Below are 10,118 nucleotides of genomic sequence, written 5' to 3'. Positions count from 1 at the left end.
GTTCCTAAAAAAAAAAAAAAAAGGAACACCCCCTCCAAAATTAGGGACTATTGGGAGTTATGCTTTCTCCCGCCTCTCAAAAATGGGAGGAAAGCCTTCAATGGCCTGATATCGCTCACCACCTGTGCCCTCCGGACCCAGAATCTGTACAGGGTCCCTGGATTTTCCCCTAAAAAACGATTTAGAACCACAGGGTTCTACGAGACACTGTTAACTTTCCCACCAGAGAGTAATCGCTGGTGAGGCACCTGGTGGTATCTATTTAGAACTGTAGAGTTCCAAGAGACAATCCTAGGTGTTCCAACAGAGAGTGAGATTGCTGGTGAGGCACCTGGTGGTATCATCTATTTAGAACAGTAGGGTTCAAAGAGACACTGCTAGGTGTTCCACCAGATACTGTAATCACTGGTGAAGCATCTGGTGGCATCATCATCTTCTACCCTACACTGGCTGTGTAGTTCTGTCGCCAACATCACTTGGTAAAACCAGAGCCAACCATGTGAGACAATGAGAGTCTCACAGGTAAGTAGTCACCGACATCTACACGAGTGAGCACTTTTTCCACAACTGGACATTTTCCCACCAACATACACTATATTGAAGCGCACAGCACGCAGAAGTCGGCAGCTGTCTGCAGAGTCAATAGTTACAGACCTCCAAACTTCGTGTGGCCTTCAGATTGGCACAACAACAGTGCGTAGAGAGCTTCATGGAATGGGTTTCCATGGCCGAGCAGCTGCCTCCAAGCCTTACATCACCAAGTGCAATGCAAAGCGTGGGATGCCGTGGTATAAAGCACACCGCCACTGGACTCTAGAGAAGTGGAGACGTGCTCTCTGGAGTGACCAATCACGCTTCTCTGTCTGGCAATCCGGTGGACTTGTCTGGGTTTGTCGGTTGCCAGGAGAACGGTACTTGCCTGACTGCATTGTGCCAAGTGTAAAGTTTGGTGGAGGGGGGATTATGGTGGGGGGTTGTTTCTCAGGGGTTGGGCTTGGCCCCTTAGTTCCAGTGAAGGGAACTCTTAAGACATCAGCACACCAAGACATTTTGTACAATTTCATGCTCCCAACTTTGTGGGAACAGTTTGGGAATGGCCGCTTCCTGTTCCAACATGACTGCGCACCAGTGCACAAAGCAAGGTCCATAAAGACATGGATGGGGGAGTTTGGGGTGGAGGAACTTGACTGGCCTGCACAGAGTACTGACCTCAACCCCATAGAACACCTTTGGGATGAATTAGAGTGGAGACTGCGAGCCCGGCCTTCTCCTCCAACATCAGTACCTGACCTCACAAATGGTCCAACATTCCCATAGACACACTCCTAAACCTTGTGCTTCCCAGAAGAGTTGAAACTGTTAAAGCGGCAATACTGAACCCTACGGACTAAGACTGGGATGCCATTAAAGTTCATGTGCGTGTAAAGGCGTCCCAATACTTTTGGCAATATAGTGTTTGTTGACAATTTTCCAAACACCTACAAAAAGGGACACTTTTCACATTCAGGAGTTAAATTCCTAAATGTATTTCTATATTTAAATTCTACGAGGAACGGATCACGCCAACATGCCGTAGCTCTTAGTTGAGTGCATACAGCCGCCTCCATTATTGTTTATGGAAGTCAGGTACACTTTCACTTCTTGGATGGATGGTCTGCAGCACAGATATTACAGATGTCTCAGGTTTTGACGTCTCCGTGGTTTGCCCATGTTCTACAAGTGTGGATACAAACACGGGCCTCAGCATGATCAAAGCGTGTTTACTGTAGCTGATGCTGCAATAATAAACATTTGTAGCTCACACAACCTGTGCGCCAGTGTCAGTTACCTTTGTTTATTTTACATGCGGCCCCGGCGCACACCGAGGGCCTTGTATATGTGTGTGTATATACAAACGCTGTATACATATCAAGGTGTGTATATATGTGTGTACAGACACACACCCCCATATAATAAGCAGACAGCATATTATTCCTATCACCTTTCCCCATTGTGTCATACTCAGGAAGAACCTCCGAAAAGAGCAACTCAAGGCATACATGAAAAAGCGTGAAATGGAAAAGCACAAGGGCAACGCAAGGGTTCCTTCGACATTTACAAGAATACGAATCAGGGTTTGCAAAGTTAAATCTGTTCACATATCCCTTTATTTTATACTCTTCTTGGAGGCGTTATCAAGGGGACAAGCAATTCCAATTTTCTCCAGGAGAACAATCTTAGTTCTAGAGATATCGGCATCCCGTTAGATGTACTCACAAATCTTGGCTGGACATGTGATGAACTCAACCAAACAGGAGCCGGGAAGGCCTGCTTTCTGCAGCTGCTCAGCTGTGATCATGTGCTCTTAAAATTCACTACACAGTGTGTGTTGAATAGAAAGTACCCTCTGAAGTAGCCATTCTTAACCATAGAGGAACTGTGAACCCTAGGGAATTCACCCTTGGAATGAACCCTAGAGGAACTGTGGCAGAACCCTAGGGTTCCTCTGAAGGTTACTAGACGTTCCTTGAACTCTGAACACTTAACTGATGGTGCCTAAATAGTTTCTGGTCCACGAGCCAAAAGCATGACGCCAATGTTTTTGCTGCCTGCCATTCTGGCCACCACTGTAAAAGGAACATTCTTCTTATCAACAACCAATGTCAGGAGCATTCTTCCCACAGATCACCAATGTCAGGAGCATTCTTCCCACAGATCACCAATGTAAGGGGCATTCTTCCCACTGACCACCAATGTAAGGGGCATTCTTCCCCCTGACCACCAATGTAAGGGGCATTCTTCCCACTGACCACCAATGTAAGGAGCATTCTTCCCACTGACCACCAATGTAAGGGGCATTCTTCCCACTGACCTCCAATATAAGGGGCATTCTTCCCACTGACTACCAATGTAAGGGGCATTCTTCCCACTGACCACCAATGTAAGGAGCATTCTTCCCACTGGCCACCAATGTAAGGAGCATTCTTCCCACTGACCTCCAATGTAAGGAGCATTTTTCCCACTGGCCACCAATGTAAGGAGCATTCTTCCCACTGACCACCAATGTAAGGAACATTCTTCCCACTGACCACCAATGTAAGGAACATTCTTCCCACTGACCACCAATTTAAGGGGAATTTTTCTACATCGACAACCAATGTAAGGAAGATTCTTCCCATCGACAACCAATTTTAGCAAGGGTTCCGAGACCTTAAAATTATTTCAAGACTTCCCCTGGAGAAAAGTAGTTGAGCAAAGGCTGCTCTAAAGGTTTCTTGCATTGAAGGCATTGAGTCTACCACATACTCAGAGTTGCATGTCTGGGGACGTAGAGGACATGCTGAGTGACTCGTATATTCATGATGACATTCATCTTGTGCAGTTGGCTGTCCTGATATGTATGGATGCCACTATCCTTATCTTTAAATGGCCTTCAATTCAAGCAGGCCAGCGTGTTTAGGGGTTCCAGAACCCATCCCCCCACCCCCATCGGGTAATAGATAGTGGAGCCAAACAGCAAGAATCACATGGCAGTTAAATGCAATTTTCCAACCCATTCCTAGAAGCACTGTCAGAAGCAAACTAAATCTGGTTGTGGTTAAGGTATGTCCAGCCAAAAACATCGACACAAGCCCAATGCCCATTGACACAGGTCCTACTGGTGCCCCAGATAGCAGTAAACACCCAACAGTGGTTCTTTAGGATAAACATTGATTTATTTTACAGTGGACATACACTTTAAAGACCTTGGTTCTCAACTGGTGGGTTGTGTGGGTCGCAACCCCGTGTTCAGTGGGTCGCTGCATGCTTTCCACTTTAGGAGAGAGGCTCCTCTGCCCCTCCCCAGCGCAGCACTGTCAGTTCTCACGCCAAGCAGCCATTCAAAATATGCTGCCCAGCACTGACTGCCATCTTGAGGTCAGATGGAATGGGGCTATGGCGGTGAGGGAGCTCAATCCATACCTGCATTCCTCACAGCTCCCTCATGTGTCCTGTAGAGGTGCCCAGAATTTTAGTCACCAACAGTACGGTCATAAAACCTGACCTACATACGAATACCATATATACTGTACATCTAGCTAAACAAATGGCCAGTGGCGTAGCTATAGCCATAGCAGCCCAGGCGGCTGCTGTGGGGCCAGGGGGTGGAAAGGGGGCCCCATTAGGTCATCGAGACAAATTAAACATAGAACATGTAAAGTTAACACATTTTTTTATCATTATGAGTTGATTTGGTTGCAGTTGATGACAACCCTAAGCCTCTGTAAACTCTACAGTGTAGGAAAGCTGACATCAGATGCACAAGAGGAGTCCTTGGGATCTTGGTGTCATTAGTCAAAGCTCAGAGAGAGGTCATCAGGGGGGGTCCCAATCACAGTTTTGCTTTGGGGGCCCCGCGTGATCTGTAGTTATGTAAATGGCTCAAGTCCGAAGGATTTGGCAATATTTGGTTGCACGTGGCTTTAGAATATATGCTTTCCTATGGAATCTGAGACTCGGTTTCTAAGCCACTTCACTCATCATTAATCATATGCATCAGTCTGTCCTAAAATGGAATGAACTGTAAGAGGGGACGACCTTGGCAGTGAGATTAGGAGTGTGACATGAACTCTCGGCGGAGCAAAGGGGGGGTTCCTGTGCTCCGGCTGTACAGTGTGCCGTATAAAATGATCGCTTTGCCGGCAAACGATAACAAAAAGTCACTTCACACAGCCAGATCCTGTCACCCCCCCTTGCTCTCCGCCTGCATATTAATCAAGGAACTGTCACCGACCTGCAGACATAAATCTTCTTTTAAAGAAACAGGGAGGCACGACGAGGGAGACGCATCAATATTAACCTGTCAGTAAAAAAATAAAATAAAAAGGCATTTGATTTTTTTTTTTTGGCACGTGTACTCGTATACCTCCATCTCGGATTCATTGAGCTGGAGGTACGAGGAGCCCGCGTGCTGCAATCATAATGCAACACGCTGTAATGACAGCACAATAATCGGCAATTTGCTGCAATTAGTTGGGTGGTTATTAACCCCGCGAGGATTCACATTCACCACTTCTGGAGGAAGGGGATTATAGAGAACGATGAAGGTTAAAGGAACCGCTCACCGAACAGTCATCTTAAGGAGCATTCTTCCCACTGATCACCTATGTAAGGGAGCATTCTTCCCACTGACCACCAATGTAAGGAGCATTTTACCCACTGACCACCACTGTGAGGAGCATTCTTCCCACTGACCCCCAATGTAAGGGGCACACACACACTTCATAAATTGCCGTTCTGCAAAATCGTGTCCATGTCCCCAACCTGCACCCGTTAGTGACTACGCCAGGTGACGATCACCACCAATTTTTTTTTGCTCCTATGCAGTACAGTGATATCGGATCGGAGGTCGCTGCATTTTACACAGTGAGCCACACTTACTGCAATCCCATCATGCGGAGGCAGCAAACCAATTCCCAATTACACAGGTTCAAACTATGCTGAACAAATTACAAAGACGGTCCACTCAATCCTTCATACTGATGCGTTTCGCCCTCATAATTAAAGTAGTAGTCAACTTTTTTTTAAATAATCAATCCAGATCAAACAAATATGCACATCGCCCAGTAAAAGTATTTCTTTATATTTTTGCCCAAGCACTTAGATTCATCATGTTTCCTAACAGCTCCAACTCTCTAAGCTCAGCTTAAGTGAACTTCCTGTGCAGTACAAGATCACAAGGGGCAGAGCAGTCTACAGCAGCAGTCCATCTACTAGCTTGGAGGATGTAGGAAAGGGAAAAGGGAGGAAGAGGAAAAGGAAGGAAAGGGAGGGAGGAAGAGGAAAAGGAAGGAAAGGGAGGGAGGAAGAGGAAAAGGAAGGAAATGGAGGGAGGAAGAGGAAATGGAGGGAAAAGGAAAGGGAAGGGGGGAAAGGAAAGGGAAGGGGGGAAAGGAAAGGGAAGGGGGGAAAGGAAAGGGAAGGGGGGAAAGGAAAGGGAAGGGGGGAAAGGAAAGGGAAGGGGGGAAAGGAAAGGGAAGGGGGGAAAGGAAAGGGAAGGGGGGAAAGGAAAGGGAAGGGGGGAAAGGAAAGGGAAGGGGGGAAAGGAAAGGGAAGGGGGAAAAGGAAAGGGAAGGGGGAAAAGGAAAAGGGAACCAAAAGGAATTGCAAGGGAGGATAAGGAGGGAAAGGGAAGAAAAGGAAAGGGAGGAAAAAGGAAAGAAAAAAGGGAAGGGAGGGAAATGAAAGAGAGGGAAGGGAAAGAGAGGAAAAGGAAAAAGAGAAAGGGAGGAAAATGAAAAAGGGAGGAAAGAGAAGAGAAGAGGAAGGAAAAAAGGAGGGAAAGGAAAGCGAAGAAAAAAGGAAAAAAGGGAGGGAAAGGAAAAAAGGAGGAAAAAAATGGAAGAAAAGGGAGGAAAAGGGGGAGGGAAAAAAAAAAAAAGAAGAAAAGAAAGGGGAGGGTAAAAAAAAGGGAGAAAAAATAGAAAAGAAAAGAAAGGGAGGGAAAAAAGAAAGAGAGGAAAGGAAGAAGCGGGAGGCAGGGAGCAGGGAAGTGGCTTGCCTTCCTAAGGCAGTGTGTGGTTTGTGGAGACACATACAGCTTACTAGCAGACACAAGGATGGCTCCATAGGACCCTTCCATGTAAAGGAGCCGCCCAAAAACAGGATATCAGGGCCAGTGCTCAGGGGACCAGCCGATTCTGCAGGAAACTAAAAACTTTGAAACATCAAGGAGCAGCCTCCATTTTAAGTGATTTCATCAGCATTTAAAAAAAGAGCTTTAAAAACATTTTGACTCGAATACTTTAATATGGTTTATTAAAGCCCTACTGCCTGAAAAAGCCAACAGATAGATTGTGCAGACGCTTGAAATATTACTGGATGGAACGCGGGACGGACATCGCTTCCCTCTATACAGCACCCTAATGAGAATCACTGCGCATGCTTTCTGGTCGCCAGGGGATAAAAATTGCACACGTTGCTCAGATCAAACGCAGGCTCACACAGCTAACATGAAAACACTGAAAAGAAGAAAGTGCTCGGCATTTGTGATGAGCTAGTTATCAGCGCGCACTTGCCGTTTGGTAAACCATACAGATAGCACACACATTCCTTTACAGCGGATGCCCACAAAAATGTCATTTTTCATGGCTGCTGCAGAAGGTCAGACGGCCTAAAGCATCTCATGGCTGCTGAGTGATTAGTGGAGTATGAAGAGGGGCAACCCCCTCCGCCTATACCTGGGAACTGTCATTTCAGTCCTGACCCCATCACCTACCAAAATATAAATTTATGGACTGAGGCACCTTTGCTGACTCTCTGAACAGGAGCAATGATAGATATTTACCCAGGAAGCGCTCGGTGCACTCTGGGTGGCCCGGGAAATAGTGTGTGCATTAGTTATGCGGTACTGTGTAATAATGACTACCCACTAAAGTCATATTAAAGCCCAATTATTCTTTATTTCTCCTTTAAGGAGACTCTCCTTTGCTGGAGGCTGTTGCTTTTTTTTCTTTAAAAGTTTCTAATTCCTCGTTTTCTAGTGGCTCCCCGCAGCGCTCTCCCCCCGCCCCCTGCACGGGTGCCACCATCGTTCTAAGGGAGGCACCCAAGCGCGTGCATGCCTGCTCGTTTCCGCAGTGGCTGTGTTGGAGGATCGCTTCGGGACAGGCGGCGGGGACGAGCGCAGCTGACAGGTAAGTGTGGGGGAGGCTGGGGAGGACTGGGGTAGAAAAAAAGTGCTGGGCCGTTTGTACCCGGATGCAGAGAATGCATTAGGGTAGAAACGCACAGACCTTAATACTACTTTATTGTTACATTGTATCCTCTACTGAAGGCCAAAACAGTGCTAGAGGCCTAAAGAGCAGTCCATCCATTCACAAAAGACCGGTGGCATCACTGGGAATGCAGCCTATCCATTCATAGAGACCGGTGACATCACTGAGAATGCAGCCTATCCCTTAACTAGAGACCAGTGACATCACTAAGAATGCAGCCTATCCATTCACTAGACACTGGTGACATCACTGAGAATGCAGCCTCTCCATTCACTAGAGACCGGTGACATCACTGAGAATACAGTCTATCCATTCATAGAGACCGGTGACATCACTGAGAATGCAGTCTATCCATTCACTAGAGACCGGTGACATCACTGAGAGTGCAGCCTATCCATTCATTAGAGACCGGTGACATCACTGAGAATGCAGCCTATCTATTCATAGAGACCGGTGACATCACTGAGAATGCAGCCTATCCCTTAACTAGAGACCGGTGACATCACTGAGAGTGCAGCCTATCCATTCATTAGAGACCGGTGACATCACTGAGAGATCGGTGATATCTGCATTGAGGACTGTCCAGCTTGAGGGGGGGGTCTAGAGTTGGGCTTTAAGAAGCTTTAGAACCCATCCAAAAAATGACTAGCTGACTACTCTCCCCCCTTCCCCATACAGTTAGTGATGTGGTGTCTTTAAGGAGACCAGAGTCTTGTTACATTTGCATGCACACAACCACTCCCTGAGTGACTGGTCTCAAATTCAGTTCTCTGTAAGCCAAGTTTACACAGCTGTACGGGAGCCTAGGAGGGATCAATTAAAATGCACATTTACAATACATGGGAAGTGTTCTAAGACACCTTGTCAGCTGGAACGCTCCCAGAACTTGCTGAAACACTTCGGACACCTGGGGCCAGGATGTGGAAATGTAAAAGACTCCAGATGCACAGTGAACACGTTGGGACTTCTAGTGCCCTGACATCTGGAGGTCTACAACCTGTCCAATGCTGCAGAGTCTACTGAGAACGTAGGCTGAAGGTTTGGACTCTTGTTTGGGAAGATCCTACACAAAGGACGGTGTCTGTATCAGCTACTACCAATTATGGAATTGAAGACTGAACAAAACAATTTTTTTTAAATTTCCTTTGGTTTATGAAGGATATAAAATTATCTCCTATTATTGTTATTAGGGATGCACCGATACTAGTATTGGTGCCAATACCGAGTATTTGAGCGAGTACTCGTACTCGCTTGGTGGTATAACTGGTGCCTAACTTGAGGTCTTCTGGTGGTATAACTGGTGCCCAACATGAGGTCTTCTGGTGGTATAACTGGTGCCTAACTTGGTCTTCTGGTGGTATAACTGGTGCCTAACTTGGTCTTCTGGTGGTATAACTGGTGCCTAACTTGGTCTTCTGGTGGTATAACTGGTGCCTAACTTGAGGTCTTCTGGTGGTATAACTGGTGCCTAACTTGAGGTCTTCTGGTGGTATAACTGGTGCCCAACATGAGGTCTTCTGGTGGTATAACTGGTGCCCAACATGAGGTCTTCTGGTGGTATAACTGGTGCCTAACTTGAGGTCTTCTCTAGTTGGTGTCAATGGTGCTGGCTCCTGGCTTGCTTGCAGTAACAAATGCGAATTTGCCCTCCTTAGTAAGAGCTACAAGATCCCTAGTAGGGGGCCGGGAAGATTTCAGAATGCAGATCTTTGTAAATATTCCCTCAAAACAATTGTCTTAGAAAATTGGCAACAACATTTTGAAATAATTGCCTAGAAGCGTGCAAAACATCAGACGTTAATACCAGACACATAACATAATAAAGTTGGGAAACACTCGGCAATTGCCCAACGCTTCAAATGTAATTGCTGGCTTACTTTGGAGCATCCTCGACGCTAAAACTGATTAATCCACCTAAAGTGGGTTCAAGTGTCTTCGGTTTAGATGAAGACGCTGCGGTTAAAAGTCCCCGGGGTTATGTTAATTTCCTCACACAATGCCGTAAAGTCACTGGCACCTCTCGGAAAGGTCAACTCTGAGCTAGGCTGACGTGACGGAGACATCTCCCCGGGTCATGGTAAGTCACACGTTACCTGTACCGCTCATTACCGACAGCTGAAAGCATTGAGCGGCCAGGCCCCAGACACCGTGTCTCTGTGTGGGACAGGCTTGTAACCGACCTGCAGGTTTTTTAAACACAAATGATGCCCCCCTGGGACAAAGCAAAGTGTCTAAAAACCGCAAACGCTGTGCAGAGGGCGTAAATAACCCGACTTATTAAGGGCTTGAGCTTTTTACTGGCTTCCTAGGTCATCAATAATGTATTATCGACAGTAGGACCACCACAGACTGCATGCAATAACCTTTTTAACTACTCAGTAA

This window comes from Nanorana parkeri, unplaced genomic scaffold, assembly GCF_000935625.1.
Source record: "Nanorana parkeri isolate BGI_ZX_2015 unplaced genomic scaffold, ASM93562v1 scaffold879, whole genome shotgun sequence".
Lineage (NCBI taxonomy): Eukaryota > Metazoa > Chordata > Amphibia > Anura > Dicroglossidae > Nanorana > Nanorana parkeri.
This window is presented reverse-complemented; position numbering follows the sequence as displayed.